The sequence below is a fragment of the Triturus cristatus genome, chromosome 2_2, assembly GCF_964204655.1.
Source record: "Triturus cristatus chromosome 2_2, aTriCri1.1, whole genome shotgun sequence".
Classification (NCBI taxonomy): Eukaryota; Metazoa; Chordata; class Amphibia; order Caudata; family Salamandridae; genus Triturus; species Triturus cristatus.
The window spans coordinates 1,266,491,634-1,266,515,635 of NC_140582.1; the positions used below are offsets into that span (position 1 = coordinate 1,266,491,634).

The 24,002-nt window shown below is 42.4% G+C and overlaps 1 protein-coding gene across 2 annotated transcripts in view; it reads right to left on the reverse strand.

Annotated features, from left to right (window-relative positions):
- LOC146863563 (CD5 antigen-like) overlaps positions 1 to 24,002 on the reverse strand; it is a 654,574-nt gene that overhangs the window by 319,958 nt on the left and 310,614 nt on the right. The gene's annotated exons all lie outside the window — the stretch shown is intronic.

Genomic DNA, 24,002 nt, shown 5'->3' on the forward strand with positions numbered 1-24,002 from the left:
TCCCCCGTTATAGTTAGTTCAGCTAACTATAACTCGCGCGCCCGCAATGCACTGCTGATGACATCACATATTACATCACTCATGACATGGTCAGTGACATCACTCATGACATCACTGATGACATCTCAAATGACATCACTGATGACATCACTGATGACATCATCCAGTGAATGTGTGTTTTTCTGAAAATTAAATATGTTTTATATATGTATATCTCAAGGTCGATGGAAGAATAAATGGGTATATAAGTGTCTAAATGGATGATTTGTTTTTGAAAAATTGATTGAGTAACTGACTGATTAAGTGTATCATAGTGAATACATGGCTTAGTGAGTAATGTTTAAATATGTAAATATCTGTATCAGTCTCTCACTTTGTGTATAAGTGGCTGCATGGGTTGGTGAGTAGCTACATGGGTGTCTATATAGGTTATTAGTTGGTTTTTTGAGTATCAGTCTGAGTGTCTGCATGGTTCGGTGGGGGTATTACGTAGTGCATGGGTGCATGAATGAGTGACTCACTGTTTGTATGTGTTGAACACAGCATGTGTGCAGGACTGTATGGGTGGATGAGTGTGTGTATGGGTGTGTTAGTGAGTGAATGACTGTCTCAATAATGTCTTTATGAGTAACTACATATGTTTTAAACTAGTATATGTGACTATTGGTGTATATATGTGAGTATATGTGAGAGTGAGAGATTGAAAGAGTTCCTGTATGAATAAGTATGTGTTTCTATAAGTGATTGTTTAAAAGACTAAGTATGTGTAAGTTTCCGTAGAAGTAAGTGTGATGGTGTGTGCATAACTGTATATGCAAGTAAATGTATGTTTGATTCTTTATTAGCATGAGTGACTATGTGTGTGAGTAACTCTAAGGATGAGTGGCATTGTGTAACAGGATGTATAGGTGTATGAGTACATATGATGAGTGAGTACATGTATGAGTGACTGTATAGGACTGTTGGTGAATGAGTGGATGTGTATGTGGATCTTAGAATTACTGAAGAGGTTGTTGTAACTGGTATTGGTATGTCATTTGTTTTGAAAATTTTAGTCTCTATTTTTGAATGTGTGTATCAAAGGTTCTATTAGGGTGAGAGGAGGTCTGCCACTCTATCACAAGGATGATGTCATCAGTGATGTCATCAGTGATGTCATTTGAGATGTCATCAGTGATGTCATGAGTGATGTCACTGACCATGTCATGAGTGATGTAATATGTGACGTCATCAGCAGTGCATTGCAGGCGCGCGAGTTATAGTTAGCTGAACTAACTATAATGGGGGAATTTCAATGGTTTTGTACAAGTGAAAAGTCCAGCTAACTATAACACCCCTGAAACCTATGGTTTTTTCAGTGAATTTCTGAGGTTTTTTAAATGCTAATTCCTAACTATAACGTGCCTGAAACCTATGGTTATTTCTGTGAATTTCAAAGGTTTTTTAAATGCTAATTTCTAACTATGCCTACAGAGATAGGACATGTGAAGAAAGAAGAAAAAATGCACAGAAAGAAACAAAAGAAGTGCAGAAAGAAGCAACAGAAGTCCTCAAATACGAAGATAAGTGCAGGAAGAAGGATAACGTGCAGAAAGAACAAAAAGAAGAGCAGAAAGAAGCCTTGTTGCAAAATCATCCTGTACCCTCAACTTTTTCAGACGGATACTGGTGGTAACTGAGTCTGACTAACCAGTCCTAGAGCCAGTGCTATGTTAAAAGACACTTAGAATACAGTGAAAACACCTACATACACTAGGGAACATTATGCGTTGGGGTCCCCCTGTGATTAGCATGACCTCCTCTGTAAGCCCCTAGTATTAAGGGTGGGCGTAGTTCGCGAAGTAGCACTTCGCGAAGCTACGCAAAGTGAAGTTCGCACTACGCGAGCTACGCGTAGCACTTCGCGAACTGCGAAGTAACATGTTCGCACTGTGCAAGATGTTGTTTTCAATGATTGCACAGTGCGGGCAAGCAACCGGCACTGTGCAATCATTGAAAATGGCATCTTGCACAGTGCGAGCTGTAGTTTTCTGCTGCTCGAGTAGATTTTTACTCGAGCTGCAGCTTTCTCAACGCAAACTGGTAGTTTCTCATCGCGAGCGGTCGCGAGCATACGCGACCCCTCGCAATGAGAAACCTGACCTTCTCGCGTTGGGAATCTTGCCGGGAGGTTTATTTTCCATGTTCGCGATCGCGAACAAGGAAAAAGTCTCGCCAGGATGTCATTTTGCTTGCTCGCGGTCGCGAGCAAGCAAAAAATGACCGCAGCACTACGCAACACTACGCTACGCGTGTTCGCACTGTGCTACGTGCAGTTCGCGTAGTGCGAAGTAGCGCGAACTTCGCAAACTACGCGAGCGTAGCGTAGTGCTTCGCCCAGGCCTACCTAGTATATAATAGGGCATGGGGATTAAAACTACCTCTTAAAACAGGCCACAGGGCGTTTTTGCACACTTTAACTCAAGCCCCGTCCCCTCCCTTCACCACTGTGTAAACACGCCCTGTGTCCGTTTTTAGTTGGGAGATTAAGTTCATTTGAATCCTGAGGGTCCCTAGGGTCCAACTAGCCCACTAGGTACCTCCAGTAAGTGCCACAGAGCTGCGTTGCAGAGAGGTGTAAAAAGTGGCACGGCCTGGACCACCTCTCTGCAATGCAGCTCAGTGGCGCTTACTGGAAGCACTTGGTGGGCTAGTTAGCCCCCAGGGGCCCTCAGTATTGAAGGGAAATTATATCCCCAATTTAAAACGTGCCATAGTGCATGTTTGCACACGTCACCTCAGGCCCCGTCCCCTCCCTTCACCACTGTGTAAACGCACCCTGTGGCTGTTTTAAGTTGGAAGATTAAGTCCCCTTGAATCCTAAGGGTCCCTAGGGTCAAACTAGACCACTAGGTACCTCCAGTAAGAACCACAGAGCTGCGTTGCAGAGAGGTGTAAAAAGGGGCTTTGCCTCAGAACACCTGTCTGCAGCGCAGCTCCCTGGCGCATACTGGAGATGCCTGTTGGGGGTGCGTTTGCTGAGTGCTGCACGGAGGGGGCATGGCCTCCGGCACGATGCCACTCTTTTATTTATTTTAATTTTTTAAGAAGGGGGGCTGTGTGGTTCCCCTTCTTATTCTAATTTATTGGCCCTGATGACTCCATCCCCCAGGGCCTGTCTCCTAATTATATTTTTTTGACCCCAATCCCCAGGGCCGGCCACTGTTTTTTATTATTTTTTAAAAATATATATTTATAGACACACCTAGGACATGCTGGACAAACCGTACGTACCTATCACCATGACGATTTGCGTGATATTCATTAAAAGGCGACTATGCATGCAATGAATCCACGTGGAATGTATTTACACCACTAGTGAAGCTCTGACATGTCTGATGCCCTACCGTGCCTAATCCCGGTAGACACCCTTGTTGTTTATTTATACAAACATGGGTAGCTATTGACGGGCACATTTAATACACATGCACACCAAGCCATTCAAAGGGGATTCGACAAAAATTTGTCCAAAACTATGCAAGAAAACCCCCTCACGGTCAATAAAACACACATCCACTGCCGGATGTGTAATACTTTTTATTTTACTCTCTGGAAAGGGGACGAACATCACTTGAGAGTCACAGCGCGCTCCTGACAGAGCCCAATGCTGTGTTACACCCACCATTGCCTGCCGAGTGCCACACACCTCTGTGTTGTATTCCACTAGCTAGTTCATATGCTATGACACTCTCTAGCCCATGTGCACTGTAACACCACCCCGTGAATATGTCATGCCACACTTGTCTTCGCACGGGTTATATTTCCCCATCTAACGTGCCTTCCTCGATGCCTCTGTTATAACGCACAGTGCTATGCCATACATATTACAATCTGGGATCCATATCTTTGTCACAGTGCATATGCAACGTTACACTCCCCAGAACATATTTTATATTACAACTTTAGAGACTAGTTAGGTTACACAACACTGCCCTGTGCATATTACACTCCAAGGCGCATATCGCATAGCACGCGCTAGTGCCTGTGCTATCTCGCGCTCTCCAATGAATCTGTCATTGCGCACAATGTATTGCATATTATATTTCACGCCCGGTTCATCTTATATCACACTTTTTGGTGCATAGTTTATACCATACACTATATCTAGTTTTCATTTTCAATCGTGCTCTCAGGACTATGTTCTATATAACACTGTGTTCACCTACCCTTTTCACAGGCATTACATTTTGCGATAGGGGGTGGAGGGTCAGGGGGTGTTTCTGCCAAGTGAGCCCGGAGTCACAGTCACAAACGTCCTCTTCTTCCTGAATAAAAGTGAGATTATGCTGCATACTTGTTCATATTTTAAGTAGTTCGCACAGACACAATGTTTTAAAAACAATAAAGTTCCTAATACCCGCCTTCTCTGAACAGTTAGCTTGCTGCCCCATCCCCCGCCTCCCTATCTTCTGTTGTGTGAATCCATGGCCTAGCCTCCTCCCTCCTGCCATGCATGGTCTGATGTGCTGCCACTGCCCTCAATTTAGTATGATGTACCAGTCTACTCCTCCTGTCCTCCATTGCCCAATTCTATGCCCCATCATTGACCTCCTGCTTAAACTCTGTGCTTAGCTTGCTGCCCCTATTCTCCTCCCCCCTGCCCTCCGATGTCTTTGTGCATGCCCCTGCTCCATCCTTTTTGCCCACCATGTCCCATGGACCTGCCACTCCTATCTACTCTGAGTGTTCTGTTGAGCTGCCACTCCCCTCCCACCTGCCTAGCATTGTCAGATGACTGTAACCTGTCCCTGCCACCTCCACCCTGCCTGTCCACATGCCATGCCCCTATCCTCTTCCTCCTGTCCTACATGGTCCATTGTACTGCCACACCCTTCTGCCCTCCCTGGTCTGTTGTGCTGCAACTGCTCCTCCTGCCTGCCCCGTGTGGTCTGTTGTGAGGCCCCTTCCCCTGAACTTTCTTGTCTGTGCACAGGTCCTGACCCTCCCTTCTATCCTCCATCGTCCTTTGTGCATGCCCCTGCACCCTCCTTCTTGCCCATCATAGCCATTGTGCTGCCACTAACCCTCCCACTTGCCATGCATGGTCTTCTGTGCTGCCATGGCCCCTCGGACCTTCCCTGTGTGGTCAGTTAGCTGCCCCTGACCCCCTCCCACCTTCCCTCCATGGTCTGTGTGTATGCCATCACAGTCTCACTGTTGCTCTTCATGGTGTGTCTTGCTTCTAGTGCCCATCCTGCCTGACCTCCATGGCTATCTTGCTGCTCCTGCCCTGCCCCCTTGCCTCCAGCCCTCTGTTTACATGTGCAGACCCCTACTCCCTCCCTCCTGGCTTGTCTGTTCCATTGTAATGCCCCTGATCCGTCCCTCCTGCCCTTTATGGTCTGTTATGCTGCAGCTTTCTCTCCTGTCTGTCCATTATGGTCAGCTAGCTACCATTACCTCTTGCCCCTCTGTTCTCTGTTGTCCATGTGCATGGTCCTGTCCCCTCCCTCTTGCTTTCTATGGATTGTTGTGCTGCACTCCCGTCCTGCATGCCCCGTGTGGTGTATTGTGCTGCTGCAAACCCTGATGCCTGCCCTGCAGGGTCAGTTTGGTGCACCTCTCCATGTCCCTCCTGTCCTCTGTTATCCAAGTCCATGTCCCTATCCCATTTCCTTCCATGATCCAATGTACCATACTTGCGAACATTTTGAACTTGGTAAGAGGGAGATTTTGAAAAAAAAACTGGGGTATTGATTTTCCCCTTTGAGTTACATTGAAAAAGAGGAGATTGTAGACAGGAGACAGATCAAATAAAGCCCATTTGAGCTTAAACACATTGGACGTTTCCTGGCTGAATCGGGTCTGTTGTTATGTATGGTTGTACTACCATTGCCTCTTCCTTCTGCCCACAATGGTCTATTACATTGCCACAGCCTCTCTTGCAAGTCCTGTATTGTTGGTTTGTTGCCCTGCCCCCCTTTCCACTGCCCTCCATAGTCTGTTGTGCTTCCACGGCCCTTCCTGCCTGCTCAATGTGGTTAAATTGTTGCCTATGCACCCTCCTACCTGCCTTCAATTTTCAGAGTCCGTGCCCCTGGCCTCTGCCTCTCAACAGTATCCTAATGAACAACTAGATTGCTAACATTCTATATTTATTACAAAAGTGTGCAACGCCTGACATCATCTTGATGTAATCAAAACTGTAATACCTAGAGCATTTCCTTTAGAAATTACATATATGAGAGGGTCTTATTGGCATCAAAATTATGGTTAGTGCTCTAAAAGACTAAAATAAGGACATATTTTCTGAGTTTTCAAATAGCGACAATGCACTTTTAAATTATTTGTTATCTTTATGTTTTTTTTATCCAGTTGACCACTTGATTAAATGTTGCACTTAGGGGAGAGGATGTGGTGTTACTTCCAGAACTGCAGACTTTGCAACTGGGGAACCAGGTTGAAGTTTCTGCTTCAGCTCGACATTCTGTGATTCTGGTCAAATCACTTAGTCTCCCCATGTCTACAACCAAAATGAATTTGTTCTTGTGTGATGTAACCAATGCTCATGTAAAGCACTCCAATACCTGACAAGTCTGCACTATATAACACTGCAAAAACACAAAATAATAAGTGTTTTGCACACTTCTGTCATTGGGCTATATTTGGGTTACATCTGGGTGATTTTGGGCTACATTTGGGCTCTTGTGTCTCCGGTGGCCATCTTGGGAGATTTATTTGTTATGAAGTTTCCTAATTTCCTCATGTACTGCAATCTCCTCAGTAGGAAATGCTTTCAGTTTTTTACTTTGATTCCATCATGAAGGTATTCAGATATGTCACACATTTGCCATAAATTCTGAATGTTAGCACTCTAGTTGCTCATTAGATCACTGTAGTAAAACTACTGTTCACCATGGAAGTCTGCTCCTGGTATTAAAAGTGCATGTTTCAGTCTGCATGTCAGAATATTTTAATGAAATAGAAGAGGATTTGAGAAGTCACTCAAAATGTGCCCTCATTTTCTTTCTTCAGCATTAATCATAATTTCTATGGCAAAATGAACCCCCTCATTGTGTTCCTTTTTAAATTAAATGTTTTAAGTGTTGCCAGTTTATTCCAATCAAGATGGCTTCAGGTGTGCCATACTTTTGTCATAATGAAGACAGTAAGCGCTCTAGTTGTTTTTAAGAACATTCTGGGACATTCTGTCATTGGGCTATACTTGGGCTACATCTAGGTGATATTTGGGCTACATTTGGGCTCTTTTGTCTCTGGTGGCCATCTTGGGAGACTTATTTGTTATGAAGTTTCCTAATTTCCTCATTTACTGCAGTCTCCTCAGTAGGAAATACTTTCAGTTTTTTACTTTGATTCCATCAAGAAGGCATTCAGATGTGTCACACATTTGCCATAAATTCAGAATGTTAGCACTCTTTTTGCTCATTAGATCACTGTAGTAAAGCTACAGCTCACCAGGGAAAACTGCTGCTGGTATTGAAAGTGCATGTTTCAGTCTGCATGTCAGAATTTTTTAATGAAATAGAAGAGGATTTGAGAAGTCACTCAAAATGTGCCCTAATTTTTCTTTCTGCAGCACTAATCATACTTTTTATGGAAAAATGAACACCCTCATTTTGTTCCTTTTTAAATTAAATGTTTTAAGAGTTACCACTTTAATCCAAGCAAGATGGCTTCTGGTGTGCCATACGTTTATCATAAGTAGGACTGTTAGCGCTCTAGTAGTTCTTTGGAACAATCTGGGAAACTGCAGTAGAACACAAAGGAATCAACTGACAGTCTCTGCCCTTGTTGGATGTACATGTTTTACTGAGAATGTCAGACTTCATTCACACATGACTGAGAAAGATAATGTGAATTTACAGAAAATAAGCTCTCAGTTTAGCTTATAGATCACCTTCCAAACCTCTGTGGTAAAAGCATGAGAAAATATTTTTCTCTCAATCATGATATCCCAGCAGAAGGCTTTTTCACATGGTGAAATCACCTTAGAACATACCACAATTCCTAAAATGAGTATGGTACCATCAACAAATGATTTATAATGTAACTAAAGTCTTAAAACCTTCTATTAACTGCAATGCTTTTTAATGAGGTGCTGTCATGTATATTGGTCCCAAGATGGCTGCCAACACTTCTTGGATGAAGTGCTGACAGCCAATCAGATCTCAGGATGAGATGTGTGGTTAGGCTCCACCCACATATATATATGCTTTTAAATGCTATTTTCTCAGGAAATACTGAACAGATGTACACCAGACCTGGAAAAGACACTTCCTTGACCTTATGGCTACCTCTCTGCCAAATTTCAAGTAATTCTGTTCAGCCGTTCGGGCTGTAGCTGTGTCTAAAGGTCCTATGGAAAAATGCATGGGGAAAACGTGTTTTGGGACCCCCCTTTTTTCTCGGCCCCTGCTTGACGAATCACCCCGAGACTTTCAGGGTAGGAGCTGAACGGAGCGCCCCATTAGTTTTGAAAACCTCGCGAGGATTCGTCAACCGGCGCCAAAGTTATTCAAAATAGAATTTTGAGATTTCCTATGGAAACTAGGTTGTAACTATAACTATCTACTGGCGACCGCCAGTAGATAATATATACATATACATATATATGTAAAAAAATTGTGACTAATTTTTAGTTAGGAAAACTATATTCATTCTTTTGAAAACAAAAAAAATATTATACAGAAGTCATGCACCCTTCCGCACCCTACACGATGGCTGCGCGCATTCCAGTAGCCATTTTGAAAAGTCGCGCTGTGGTCACGACTTCGGTATAATTTGTAAAGTATGAAATATCTTTAAATTAATTATAAATACAAGTTTTCCTTTAAGTGTTTGGCTAAATGTATTAATAAATGTATTATTAAAGTATTATTTTTGATATATTTTTTCGACTAAAAATTATTTGATTATTATCGGATTTGGAGGTTAGGAGGGATGGCCATTTTGCTCGATCTGTTTTGCAAGATTTTTTGGTCTAGTCAGGTGGACACCCTCCTCCAGGTGAGGTACGGCTTGAGGATTCTATTCAAATGGTGAGGAATAAACAGGCAGAAGTATCCATCAGATGAGCAAGTTACTTACCTTCGGTAAAGCTTTTTCTGGTGGATACTGTATCTGCCTGTGGATTCCTCAGTGTCCCACCGCCTCCCCGTTGTCCACCTGTTTCTACAAAAAAGATGCTTTTACTGTTTGGCATGAATGTTTTTAATATGTCTTACTCATGTTTATGTTGTAGTATAGTGAGAAATGCTTGATCTGTTGGTGTTTCTTTATGCCTTTATTGGTTATGCATTTGTATATATATATATATATATATATATATTCACAGAAAAAAACATAGGTTTCAGGCACGTTATAGTTAGGAATTAGCATTTAAAAAACCTCAGAAATTCACTGAAAAAACCATAGGTTTCAGGGGTGTTATAGTTAGCTGGACTTTTCACTTGTACAAAACCATTGAAATTCCCCCGTTGTAGTTAGTAGGCCTGGGCGAAGCACTACGCTACACTCGCGTAGTTTGCGAAGTTCGCGCTACTTCGCACTACGCGAACTGCACGTAGCACAGTGCGAACACGCGTAGCGTAGTGTTGCGTAGTGCTGCGGTCATTTTTTGCTTGCTCGCGGTCCTCAACGTCAAGTTGGCGACCGCGAGCAAGCAAAATGACATCCTGGCGAGACTTTTTCCTTGTTCGCGATCGCGAGCATGGAAAATAAACCTCCCGGCGAGATTCCCAACGCGAGAAGGTCAGGTTTCTCATTGCGAGGGGTCGCGTATGCTCGCGACCGCTCGCGATGAGAAACTACCAGTTCGCGTTGAGAAAGCTGCAGCTCGAGGAAAAATCTACTCGAGCAGCAGAAAACTACAGCTCGCACTGTGCAAGATGCCATTTTCAATGATTGCACAGTGCCGGTTGCTTGTCCACACTGTGCAATCATTGAAAACAACATCTTGCACAGTGCGAACATGTTACTTCGCAGTTCGCGAAGTGCTACGCGTAGCTCGCGTAGTGCGAACTTCACTTTGCGTAGCTTCGCGAAGTGCTACTTCTCGAACTACGCCCACCCTTAGTAGTTAGTTCAGCTAACTATGACTTGCGCGCCCGCAATACACTGCTGATGACGTCACATATTACAACACTCATGACATGGTCAGTGACATCACTCATGACATCACTGATGACATCTCAAATGACATCACTGATGACATCATCCAATGAATGTGTGTTTTTCTGAAAATTAAATATGTTTTATATATGTATATCTCAAGGTCGATGGAAGAATAAATGGGTGTATAAGTGTCTAAATGGATGATTTGTTTTTGAAAAAATGATTGTGTAAATGACTGATTAAGTGTATCATAGTGAATACATGGCTTAGTGAGTAATGTTTAAATATGTAAATATCTGTATCAGTCTCTCACTTTGTGTATACGTGGCGGCATGGGTTGGTGAGTAGCTACATGGGTGTCTATATAGGTTATTAGTTGGTTTTTTGAGTATCAGTCTGAGTGTCTGCATGGTTTGGTGGGGGGTATTACGTAGTGCATAGGTGCATGAATGAGTGACTCACTGTTTGTATGTGTTGAAGACAGCATGTGTGCAGGACTGTATGGGTGGATGAGTGTGTGTATGGGTGTGTTAGTGAGTTAATGACTGTCTCAATAGTGTCTTTATGAGTAACTACATATGTTTTAAACTAGTATATGTGACTATTGGTGTATATAAGTGAGTATATGTGAGAGTGAGAGATTGAAAGAGTTCCTGTATGAATAGGTATGTGTTTCTATAAGTGATTGTTTAAAAGACTAAGTATGTGTAAGTTTCCGTAGAAGTAAGTGTTGGTGGTGTGTGTATAACTGTATATGCAAGTAAATGTATGTTTGATTCTTTATTAGCATGAGTGACTATGTGTGTGAGTAACTCTATGGATGAGTCACATTGTGTAACAGGATGTATAGGTCTATGAGTACATATGATAAGTGAGTACATGTATGAGTGACTGTATAGGACTGTTGGTGAATGAGTGGATGTGTATGTGGATCTTAGAATTACTGAAGAGGTTGTTGTAACTGGTATTGGTATGTCCATTGTTTTGAAAATTTTAGTCTCTATTTTTGAATGTGTCTATCAAAGGTTATATTAGGGTGAGAGGAGGTCTGCCACTCTATCACAAGGATGATGTCATCAGTGATGTCATCAGTGATGTCATTTGAGATGTCATCAGTGATGTCATGAGTGATGTCACTGACCATGTCATGAGTGATGTAATATGTGAAGTCATCAGCAGTGCATTGCGGGCGCGCGAGTTATAGTTAGCTGAACTAACTATAACGGGGGAATTTCAATGGTTTTGTACAAGTGAAAAGTCCAGCTAACTATAACACCCCTGAAACCTATGGTTTTTTCAGTGAATTTCTGAGGTTTTTTAAATGCTAATTCCTAACTATATCGTGCCTGAAACCTATGTTTTTTTCTGTGAATTTCAAAGGTTTTTTAAATGCTAATTTATAACTATGCCTACAGAGATAGGACATGTGAAGAAAGAAGAAAAAATGCACAGAAAGGAAAAAAAGAAGTGCAGAAAGAAGCAACAGAAGTCCTCAAAGACGAAGAAAAGTGCAGGAAGAAGGATAACGTGCAGAAAGAACAAAAAGAAGAGCAGAAAGAAGCCTTGTTGCAAAATCATCCTGTACCCTCAACTTTTTCAGACGGATACTGGTGGTAACTGAGTCTGACTAACCAGTCCTAGAGCCAGTGCTATGTTAAAAGACTAGGGAACATTATGCGTTGGGGTCCCCCTGTGATTAGCATGACCTCCTCTGTAAGCCCCTAGTATATAATAGGGCAGGGGGATTAAAACTACCTCTTAAAACAGGCCACAGGGCGTTTTTGCACACGTTAACTCAGGCCCCGTCCCCTCCCTTCACCACTGTGTAAACACGTCCTGTGTCCGTTTTTAGTTGGGAGTTTAAGTTCATTTGAATCCTGAGGGTCCCTAGGGTCCAACTAGCCCACTAGGTACCTCCAGTAAGTGCCACAGAGCTGCGTTGCAGAGAGGTGTAAAAAGTGGCACGGCCTGGACCACCTCTCTGCAATGCAGCTCAGTGGTGCTTACTGGAAGAACTTGGTGGGCTAGTTAGCCCCCAGGGGCCCTCAGTATTGAAGAGAAATTATATCCCCAATTTAAAACGTGCCATAGTGCGTGTTTGCACACGTCACCTCAGGCCCCGTCCCCTCCCTTCACCACTGTGTAAGCGCGCCCTGTGGCTGTTCTAAGTTGAGAGATTAAGTCCCCTTGAATCCTAAGGGTCCCTAGGGTCAAACTAGACCACTAGGTACCTCCAGTAAGCGCCACAGAGCTGCATTGCAGAGAGGTGTAAAAAGGGGCTTGGCCTCAGAACGCCTGTCTGCAGCGCAGCTCCCTGGCGCATACTGGAGATGCCTGTTGGGCTAGTTGGCCCTCAGGGACCCTCAGTATTGAAGAGGAATTAATTCCCCAACTTACAACTCGCCAGGGGGCGCGTTTGCAGAATGCTGCAAGGAGGGGGCTTGGCCTGCGGCACGATGCCAGTCTTTTATTTATTTAAATTTTTTAAGAAGGGGGGCTGTGTGGTTCCCCTTCATATTCTAATTTATTGGCCCTGATGACCCCATCCCCCAGGGCCTGTCTCCTAATTATATTTTTTTGACCCCAATCCCCAGGGCCGGCCACTGTTTTTTATTATTTTTAAAAAATATATATTTATAGACACACCTAGGACATGCTGGACAAACCGTACGTACCTATCACCATGACGATTTGCGTGATATTCATTAAAAGGCGACTATGCATACAATGAATCCACGTGGAATGTATTTACACCACTAGTGAAGCTCTGACATGTCTGATGCCCTACCGTGCCTAATCCCGGTAGACACCCTTGTCGTTTATTTATACAAACATGGGTAGCTATTGACGGGCACATTTAATACACATGCACACCAAGCCATTCAAAGGGGATTCGACAAAAATTCGATCAAAACTATGCAAGAAACCCCCCTCACGGTTAATAAAACACACATCCACTGCCGGATGTGTAATACTTTTTATTTTACTCTCTGGAAATGGGACGAACATCACTTGAGAGTCACAGCGCGCTCCTGGCAGAGCCCAATGCTGTGTTACACCCACCATTGCCTGCTGAGTGCCACACACCTCTGTGTTGTATTCCACTAGCTAGTGCATATGCTATGACACTCTCTAGCCCATGTGCACTGTAACACCACCCCGTGAATATGTCATGCCACACTTGTCTTCGCACGGGTTATATTGCCCCATCTAATGTGCCTTCCTCGATGCCTATGTTATAACGCACAGTGTTATGCCTTACATATTACAATCTGGGATCCATATCTTTGTCACAGTGCATATGCAACGTTACACTCCCCAGCACATATTTTATATTACAACTTTAGAGGCTAGTTAGGTTACACAACACTGCCCTGTGCATATTACACTCCAAGGCGCATATCGCATAGCACGCGCTCTCCAATGAATCTGTCATTGCGCACAATGTATTGCCTATTATATTTCACGCCCGGTTCATCTTATATCACACTTTTTGGTGCATAGTTTATACCATACACTATATCTAGTTTTCATTTTCAATCGTGCTCTCAGGACTATGTTCTATATAACACTGTGTTCACCTACCCTTTTCACGGGCATTACATTTTGCGATAGGGGGTGGAGGGTCAGGGGGTGTTTCTGCCAAGTGAGCCCGGAGTCACAGTCACAAACGTCCTCTTCTTCCTGAATAAAAGTGAGATTATGCTGCATACTTGTTCATATTTTAAGTAGTTTGCACAGACACACGTTTTAAAAACAATAAAGTTCCTAATACCCGCCTTCTCTGAACAGTTAGCTTGCTGCCCCATCCCCCTCCTCCCTATCCTCTGTTGTGTGAATCTATGGACTAGCCTCCTCCCTTCTGCCACGCATGGTCTGATGTGCTGCCACTGCCCTCAATTTAGTATGATGTACCAGTCCACTCCTCCTGCCCTCCATTGCCCAATTCTATGCCCCATCATTGACCTCCTGCTTAAACTCTGTGCTTAGCTTGCTGCACCTATTCTCCTTCCCCCTGCCCTCCGATGTCTTTGTGCATGCCCCTTCTCCATCCTTTTTGCCCACCATGTTCCATGGACCTGCCACTCCTATCTACTCTGAGTGTTCTGTTGAGCTGCCACTCTCCTCCCACCTGCCTAGCATTGTCAGATGACTGTAACCTGTCCCTGCCACCTCCACCCTGCCTGTCCACATGCCATGCCCCTATCCTCTTCCTCCTGTCCTACATGGTCCATTGTACTGCCACACCCTTCTGCCCTCCCTGGTCTGTTGTGCTGCAACTGCTCCTCCTGCCTGCCCCGTGCGGTCTGTTGTGAGGCCCCTTCCCCTGAACTTTCTTGTCTGTGCACAGGTCCTGACCCTCCCTTCTATCCTCCATCGTCCTTTGTGCATGCTCCTGCACCCTCCTTCTTGCCCATCATAGCCATTGTGCTGCCACTAACCCTCCCACTTGCCATGCATGGTCTTCTGTGCTGCCATGGCCCCTCGGACCTTCCCTGTGTGGTCAGTTAGCTGCCCCTGACCCCCTCCCACCTTCCCTCCATGGTCTGTGTGTATGCCATCACAGTCTCACTGTTGCTCTTCATGGTCTGTCTTGCTTCTAGTGCCCATCCTGCCTGACCTCCATGGCTATCTTGCTGCTCCTGCCCTGCCCCCTTGCCCCCAGCCCTCTGTTTACATGTGCAGACCCCTACTCCCTCCCTCCTGGCTTGTCTGTTCCATTGTAATGCCCCTGATCCGTCCCTCCTGCCCTTTATGGTCTGTTATGCTGCAGCTTTCTCTCCTGTCTGTCCATTATGGTCAGATAACTATCATTGCCTCTTGCCACTCTGTTCTCTGTTGTCCATGTGCATGGTCCTGTCCCCTCCCTCTTGCTTTCTATGGATTGTTGTGCTGCACTCCCGTCCCGCATGCCCTGTGTGGTATGTATGGTTGTACTACCATTGCCTCTTCCTTCTGCCCACAATGGTCTATTACATTGCCACAGCCTCTCTTGCAAGTCCTGTATTGTCGGTTTGTTGCCCCTGCCCCCCTTTCCACTGCCCTCCATAGTCTGTTGTGCTGCCACGGCCCTTCCTGCCTGCTCAGTGTGGTTAAATTGTTGCCTTTGCATCCTCCTACCTGCCTTCAATTTTCAGAGTCCGTGCCCCTGGCCTCTGCCTCTCAACAGTATCCTAATGAACAACTAGATTGCTAACATTCTATATTTATTACAAAAGTGTGGAACGCCTGACGTCATCTTGATGTAATCAAAACTGTAATACCTAGAGCATTTCCTTTAGAAAATACATTTATGAGAGGGTCTTATTGGCATCAAAATTATGGTTAGTGCTCTAAAAGACTAAAATAAGGACCTATTTTCTGAGTTTTCAAATAGCGACAAAGCACTTTTAAATTATTTGTTATCTTTATGTTTTTTTATCCAGTTGACCACTTGATTAATGTTGCACTTCGGGGAGAGGATGTGGTGTTACTTCCAGAACTGCAGACTTTGCAACTGGGGAACTAGGTTGGAGTTTCTGCTTCAGCTCGACATTCTGTGATTCTGGTCAAATCACTTAGTCTCCCCATGTCTACAACCAAAATGAATTTGTTCTTGTGTGATGTAACCAATGCTCACGTAAAGCACTCCAATACCTGACAAGTCTGCACTATATAACACTGCAAAAACACAAAATAATAAGTGTTTTGCACACTTCTGTCATTGGGCTATATTTGGGCTACATCTGGGTGATTTTGGGCTACATTTGGGTTCTTTTGTCTCCGGTGGCCATCTTGGGAGATTTATTTGTTATGAAGTTTCCTAATTTCCTCATGTGCTGCAGTCTCCTCAGTAGGAAATGCTTTCAGTTTTTTACTTTGATTCCATCAAGAAGGCATTCAGATGTGTCACACATTTGCCATAAATTCAGAATGTTAGCACTCTTTTTGCTCATTAGATCACTGTAGTAAAGCTACTGCTCACCAGGGAAAACTGCTGCTGGTATTGAAAGTGCATGTTTCAGTCTGCATGTCAGAATTTTTTAATTAAATAGAAGAGGATTTGAGAAGTCACTCAAAATGTGCAATAATTTTTCATTCTGCAGCACTAATCATACTTTTTATGGAAAAATGAACCCCCTCATTTTGTTCCTTTTTAAATTAAATGTTTTAAGAGTTACCACTTTAATACAAGCAAGATGCCTTCAGGTGTGCCATACGTTTATCATAAGTAGGACTGTTAGCGCTCTAGTTGTTCTTTGGAACACTCTGGGAAGCTGCAGTAGAACACAAAGGAATCAACTGACAGTCTCTGCCCTTGTTGGATGTACATGTTTTACTGAGAATGTCAGACTTCATTCTCACATGACTGAGAAAGATAATGTGGATTTACAGAAAATAAGCTCTCAGTTTAGCTTATAGACCACCTTCCAAACCTCTGTGGGAAAAGCATGAGAAAATATTTTTCTCTCAATCATGATATCCCAGCAGAAAGCTTTTTCACATGGTGAAATCACCTTAGAACATACCACAATTCCTAAAATGAGTATGGTACCATCAACAAATGATTTATAATGTAACTAAAGTCTTAAAACCTTCTATTAACTGCAATGCTTTTTAATGAGGTGCTATCATGTATATTGGTCCCAAGATGGCTGCCAACACTTCTTGGATGAAGTGCTGACAGCCAATCAGATCTCAGGATGAGATGTGTGGTTAGGCTCCGCCCACATATATATATGATTTTACTTTTGATTTTCTCAGGAACTACTGAACAGATTGACTCCATATATGCAAAAGGCACATCCCTGAGCTGAGGACTACCTCTCTGCCAAATTTCAAGTAATTCTGTTCAGCCGTTCGGGCTGTACCTTGGACTAAAGGTCCTATGGAAAATTGCATGGGGAAAACGTGTTTTGGGACCCCCCTTTTTTCTCAGCCCCTGCTTGACGAATCCCCCCGAGACTTTCAGGGTAGGAGCGGAGCACCCCACCTATTTTGAAAATTTTGCGAAAAGAGGTGGCGATAGTTCGTCAACCGGCACCAAAGTTATTCCAAATAGAATGTTGCGGATTTCCTATGGAAACACAGTCCTAACTATAACTATCTACTGGCGACCGCCAGTAGATACTATATATATATATATATATATATATATTACCACGGTGTAGTCCCAATGTTGACGCTGGCGCTCTCCTGTAAGGCGGTGCAACTTTTCCGGCAGGGACAAGCCGGTTTAAATTTTACATTAGATATAATTTCGCCGCCTCGCAACAGCCAAAATTATTATTTAAAGACGCACTCACTCATGTATTTTCAGTTCAAGGCGGCTTTATTACAAAATCGCTGCCGTACTCAACGCGTTTCACCTCTCCAGAAGGCTTGATCACGGGATATTATCTCAGTAAAGCAGACATCTTTTATTTCTACAGATGCCTATATACTTCCTGTTTTTCTTGTGATGCATTGTGGTTAGTGTAGTGTAATCGTTAAATCACCTACAAATGTGCAAATTGCTAATTGTGATTATAATTTTTAAATGTGTGTGTTATTTAAGTGCTCAATTAAAACCTTTTAGTCTGTTTGGTTCTAAATATTTTGAGTGCATTATATAAGAAACAAATCATTCCAATTATGCTCTCTAGTGACTTTTCATTTGCATTATTTACAGTCATTGTTGTTTTTTCCTTTCTTTTTTTCTTTCTTCCTTGTTTTCGATTTTGAGTTCATTTCTTTTAACTCTCACTGGTGAGTTGTTATTGCTATTCCTCATCTGTTCAATTTCTTGAAAGATCTTCTCCATTTCGTTTTTTATAGATGTACAAATAATTCTTCATTTTGATTTAATCCTCTGGGGTCAAGAGTTCTAAATGTTACAATATGGCGTGATTCTTTTTGTCTGAGGGTTTTTATTCGGTCTCCACCTCTCTCAGATTCCAAGACTTGTTCCAGGGCGCAGAATTTTAATGACTCCCATTTTCCGTCATGGTATTTCTCCATGTGTTTTGCAATGGCATTTGCCCGATCTTTGTGGGTTGTGGCCCGAGTGTGTTCCAGGATTCTCTTTTTTACCTCAAAAATCGTGCTTCCAATGTAGCGTTTTTTACAAGGACATTCTACCATGTAAACTACATGGGTACTCTTGCATGTCAGATGCTGTCTGATTTGCCATTTTTTGCCTTTACCAATGTCCAATGTTTTCGTTGGAGTTGCAATTTTACACACTTTGCATTGTTTGCAAGGCCAGAAACCTTCTCTTTGCAGCCAAGTTGTTATGGGTGCTTCCTGAAAGTGGCTATGAAAAATGTTGTCACCTATGCTCTTTGCTCGTCGATATGTTATATTTGGGTGGTCTCCGATGATTTTTGATACGGTCGGATCTAGTTTCAGAATTTCATAATGTTTTTTGATGATTCCTGACAATTTATTGTTTTCTGCACTTTGTGTAGTTATCAATCTTATTATTGTTTGCTCCATTTCCTTTCTTTTTGGTGATTTCAGTAGGATATTCTTTCGATTCTGAGTTTTCACACTATCCAGACTTTTTTCAATCACCTTTTTTGGATACTTTCGATTGAGGAATCGAACTCCTGCTTGCTGGCTATGTTTTAAAAATTCAGTGTCTTCGGAGCAATTTCTTCGCAATCTTAGAAACTCTCCGTATGGAATACTCCATTTGAGCAATTCTTTGTGGAAACGTTCGCCATACAGAATTGCATTTGTAGCCGTTTTCTTTCTGTGTAGGGTAGTTTGAAGGGAATTATTTTCCACATAGATTTCTGTGTCCAAGAATTCCACTCGTTTGGAGTTGATTTCATACGTGAAATTGGTGGAAAGCTTGCAGAAGTGGTCCCAAAATGGTTTGCTAGATGAAGATGAATATCGATATTTGAATAAAAAACATCAAACTATGGCAACTTTTTATTGCCTTCCCAAAATTCATAAAAATCAAGCTAACCCTCCTGGAAGACCAATAGTGTCTGCAAATAACTCATTATTGGAACCAATCTCGGATTATGTTGACCGCTTCCTGGCACCTCTAGTAAAAAATCTCAGTTCCTATCTGAAAGACACAACAGATCTTTTAAAGAAATTGGAGACAATTACTTGGAATACAACTTACAAACTAGTAACAATGGATGTGGTATCGTTATATTCTAACATCAAACACACCATAGGAACTGAAGCCTGCAAATTTTTTCTGGGAAAAAGAAACATCCAATACAAAGAACATAATGTTATGTTAAATGAAATGATTTCTATGTGCCTAAAAACCAACATCTTTTTGTTCAACAAACAAATGTTTAAACAAATAAAAGGATGTGTAATGGGCCTCTCATTTTCGCCAAACTATGCGAATTTAACCATGGGTTGGTTTGAGCAAAAATTGGCATGGAATACAGCAAACTATGAATTTCGAGAAAAGATAGTTCTATGGCTTCGGTTTATAGACGATCTTTTGATTATTTGGGACGGCACCAAATCTGAATTCAACACCTACTTTGAGAAATTGAACAACTGTTCAATGAATTTAAAATTCACGTATGAAATCAACTCCAAACGAGTGGAATTCTTGGACACAGAAATCTATGTGGAAAATAATTCCCTTCAAACTACCCTACACTGAGAGAAAACGGTGACAAATGCAATTCTGCATGGCGAAAGTTTCCACAAAGAATCGCTCAAATGGAGTATTCCATACGGAGAGTTTCTAAGATTGCGAAGAAATTGCTCCGAAGACACTGAATTTTTAAAACATAGCCAGCAAGCAGGAGTTCAATTCCTCAATCGAAAGTATCCAAAAAAGGTGATTGAAAAAAGTCTGGATAGGGTGAAAACTCAGAATCGAAAGGATATCCTAAAGATATCCCCAAAAACAAAGGAAATGGAGCAAACAATAATAAGATTGATAACTACACAAAGTGCAGAAAACAATAAATTGTCAGGAATCATCAAAAAACATTGGGGAATTCTGAAACTAGATCCGACCTTATCAAAAATCATCGGAGACCACCCAAATATAACATATCGACGAGCACAGAGCATAGGTGACAAAATTGTTCATAGCCACTTTCAGGAAGCACCCATAACAACTTGGCTTCAAAGAGAAGGTTTCTGGCCTTGCAAACAATGCAAAGTGTGTAAAATTGCAACTCCAACGAAAACATTGGACATCGGTAAAGGCAAAAAATGGCAAATCAGACAGCATCTGACATGCAAGAGTACCCATGTAGTTTACATGGTAGAATGTCCTTGTAAAAAACGCTACATTGGAAGCACGATTTTTGAGGTAAAAAAGAGAATCCTGGAACACACTCGGGCCACAACCCACAAAGATCGGGCAAATGCCATTGCAAAACACATGGAGAAATACCATGACGGAAAATGGGAGTCATTAAAATTCTGCGCCCTGGAACAAGTCTTGGAATCTGAGAGAGGTGGAGACCGAATAAAAACCCTCAGACAAAAAGAATCACGCCACATTGTAACATTTAGAACTCTTGACCCCAGAGGATTAAATCAAAATGAAGAATTATTTGTACACCTATAAAAACGAAATGGAGAAGATCTTTCAAGAAATTGAACATATGAGGAATAGCAATAAAAACTCACCAGTGTGAGTTAAAAGAAATGAACTCAAAATCGAAAACAAGGAAGAAAGAAAAAAAGAAAAGAAAATACAACAATGACTGTGAATAATGCAAATGAAAACTCACTAGAGAGCGTAATTGGAATGATTTGTTTCTTATATGATGCACTCAAAATATTTAGAACCAAACAGACTAAAAGGTTTTAATTGAGCACTTAAATAACACACACATTTAAAAATTATAATCACAATTAGCAATTTGCACATTTGTAGGTGATTTAACGATTACACTACACTAACCACAATGCACCACAAGAAAAACAGGAAGTATATGGGCGTCTGTAGAAATAAAAGATGTCTGCTTTACTTAGATAATATCCCGTGATCAAGCCTTCTGGAGAGGTGAAACGGGTTGGGTACGGCAGCGATTTTGTAATAAAGCCGCCTTGAACTGAAAATACACGAGTGAGTGCGTCTTTAAATAATAATTTTGGCTGTTGTGAGGCGGCGAAATTATATCCAATGTAAAATATAGATATATATATATATATATATCAATCATCCGATTATTTTTCCTCAAAATAATCACACAGCACACCAAGGGATTCTTCAAATGGGTCTCCTTTATTGCGACGAGACACCTGTCTACGCGTTTCGATAGGTTGACGCTACCTTGCTCACGACATAGTTTTTTCATTTACAATGGTTTAAAAACATTTTAGATAGTAAGAAGGGACTATTCCGATTGAATTCCACCTTAACCTTTTTTTGTTTCTTTTATCACCAAAGGTGGTGCCATCTTGGAATGGTTATACCAATGTGTGTTGTCTCAAGCAAGTGCTAAAAAACAAACATTTTACACAGTATTTTCTTTGTTCAACCAACCCTTGCAAGTAATTAAATCTTAATTACTCCATTATAAAGTGCAAATGCATCTTACAACATTTAAGGGAAAGTTAAAAGTAATGATTCAAATAAAGCGATATTCATGTTCCATTTTTGCTACATCCTACGTTTCCTTCACGTAACCGTTTCTTCATATTCACTTGGTTACAAAGTGCAAGTGCTTATGTAAACCATCACTCATTCTAAAATTATTACAATATATATATATATATATATATATATATATTTAGTATACTATGTATACATGTGAAAATGTGTCAGTCCACCTGTTTACCTTGGTGGCACGAAAAAAATGGGTGGAACTGACGTCAGCACGCTGACGAAGTCCTCTTATGGATCCTATGACGTCATACGGTGTCGCGAGCGAAGCCATGCTATTATGACATCATGGGAGAGCTCGGAAAGAATTTCCACGGAATGCTGGCAAAGGGGATATTCACCTCAGTGTTTAGGCTAGTCCTTTGGGAGCAGCTGTTTATGTTGCCACTCCTGAAACCGAAACCATTGATCCTAGGGCAGAGGCCCTGCAGATGGCACACGAGGTGAGGAGCCCAGTAGCGTGCACAGGTGGGGCAGCGAAGTGACAAGCACTACTACCCACGGAAAAGGTAGCGAGCGCACTGAATAACACAGGATTTTCTCTTTGTATCTGGCAGGCACAACAAGGTTAAAATGCCCTAGTTCCAAAATGAAGAATTAGTGCTACAACGGTCTTCAAGAGGATCTGCGATGGATACCGCTTTTGCCTTCCGTACACTGGAGGCGGAACATGGGCCACGCGGTACAGTCATACTGCGGTGCGATGCACACTCGTTGACCTCACTCGTTGACCTCTCATGGCACTGCTCCACACTTCGAGGACAACGCTTTACATTGGCTGTGTTTTCTGATGACGTGTCGCGCTGGCCCCGTCCAACAGCAGAACCCCTTTAGATCCAAACAGACTCTTCCATTCTCTCACCGGAAGTGAAACCAGGCCACGCGGACACTTTCACAATACAACAGCCAGGAATGCACTTTTCAGTAAAAAAAACACATTCCTTCCTCCTAATTTATCAAATAAACGACTCACTGAAGAACAGGGGCCAGCTTCGATCGGTAAACAGCCGTTACAATGACTTTTTTACTTTGCGAAACCATTACAACGCACGCACTACCACGCCTGCGTTGCACATCGTAAAGTCATTACTACGCTTTTTTTAGAATGCCTGGTCATTTACCACGCATGCCTTTACAACATATTTTCTTGTAAAGGTATGTATGGTAAATGACTATGAGTTCTAAAAAAATGTAGACGATCCACGTCATTGTAAGGAAAGATAGGCTATTCCATTTCCTCACAACAACGTGCACTGCCCCTCAGAGACGACATGAAGCAGGAACCACAAGGAGAGAGGAACCACGAGGAGTGAGAGGTAAGGGGGACTGGGCATGAGGTGGTGGTTACTTTTCTAGGGTTAAGGGTAGTGCAGTGGTGTTTGGGTAGTGTAGGGGGTCTTGCTGAGGGTAGTGTTTTAGGGTTTAGGGTAGTGCAGTGGTGTTTGTGTAGTGCAGGGGGTCGTGCTGGTGGTAGTGTTTTAGGGTTTAGGGTAGTGTAGTGATGTTTGTGTAGTGTAGGGGTCGTGCTTGGGGTTGATTTATGGTTTAGGGTAGTGCAGTGGTGTTTGTGTCATGTAGGGGTCATACAGGGGGTAGTGTTTTAGGGTTTAGGGTAATGCAGTGGTGTTTGTGTAGTGTAGGGGGTTGTGCTGGGGGTAGTGTGTTTGGGTTTAGGGTTGTGCTGTGGTGTTTGGGTATTGTAGGGGTCGTGTTGGGGTAGTGTTTTAGGGTTTAGGGTAGTGCAGTGGTGTTGGTGTGGTGTAGGGGGTTGTGCTGGGGGTAGTGTTTTAGGGTTTAGGGGAATGCAATGGTGTTTGGGTAGTGTAGGGGGTTGTGCTGGGGTAGATTTAGGATTTAGGGTAGTGCAGTGGTGTTTGGGTAGTGTAGGGAGTCTTGCTGGGAGGGAGGGTGTAAAGATCCACTCCAACAACAGGATTAATGTAGGTGATCTTTATTTGTAGTATGTAGAACATGTACCTCCAGCTTACTCTTCCAGCTTTACAATAACAACTTCCCCCACTTCAAAGATCAACATTCTACCCTAGCAACATGTCTTACATTCCGCCATTGAGAAGACTCTACACATCTTCCCCCTTATATATTCCATAATAATAAAAGAAGAATCACACGATAAGAAAATGTGAGTAATAATTATACAGTTAATATAGTCACAACAGAAGCGACATTAATCTTGTACATTCAGATCAGGAGTATTACATTTAGAAATATTACCTACGCTCCAAGCAGAACCATCAGCCAAGATGAGAATGTCCCTTTTTACCACTTTAACTTGTATCGGTTGAGAAAATTTGCT